Genomic DNA, 705 nt, shown 5'->3' with positions numbered 1-705 from the left:
TCATCTTTTTTTTTTAAATCCTCCTTTCACATTTGCGCCTACTCACATGATCTATCACTAATTTCTATTAACACTATAGTATTTGGTACTTATGTAATATCTGGGCTCCCGTTTTTCTTATGAGACCGCGTCCGCTCGCCACGCTTCGGGCGCGGTGGCTCGCTGCGCTCGCCACACTATATAAAATCAACTCCATGCGTAGTTGGATAGTAGGGGTATGAAAAAATGGGGTACATTTAACATGGGAGCCCAGATAATACATAAGTACCTAGTATTTTCACTGGTGTGCTACTCTGGGCTTTCTAGATTATGCTGGCTTCTTGGGGTGCCGCACCCTGCACCTAGATATAGTGCTAGGGATCCCCAATATACAGAGAAGCCTTGAGGACGGCTTTGGGACATACGCATAAATTTGTGCAAATGTATGTAACCAATATCTCTGAATTCTATTATCATGTAGTGTTCTAGACTGGTTACTAATACCATTCAGTGAGCTGGGAGAAACCATGAATTTTTTCATACTGGGGTATACAGATGGAGCGCCTCTCTTCTTTGCCTGACGCTCGGCAGAATGTCCCTGCTGGCGAGCGCCGGCGGAGAAGGACTCCATCAGACTGGGATGTGTGTGAGATGCCTTAGTCTCTCGGCGGCTGGGCGTAGGACCCTGCCAGGGAAACAAGCAGGGTTAGGGGGGTTCAGGTTGGC

Source organism: Crinia signifera, chromosome 8 (assembly GCF_055691185.1).
Source record: "Crinia signifera chromosome 8, ASM5569118v1, whole genome shotgun sequence".
Classification (NCBI taxonomy): domain Eukaryota; kingdom Metazoa; phylum Chordata; class Amphibia; order Anura; family Myobatrachidae; genus Crinia; species Crinia signifera.
The sequence above is the reverse complement of the archived record's forward strand: the minus strand, read 5'-3'. Positions refer to the sequence as shown.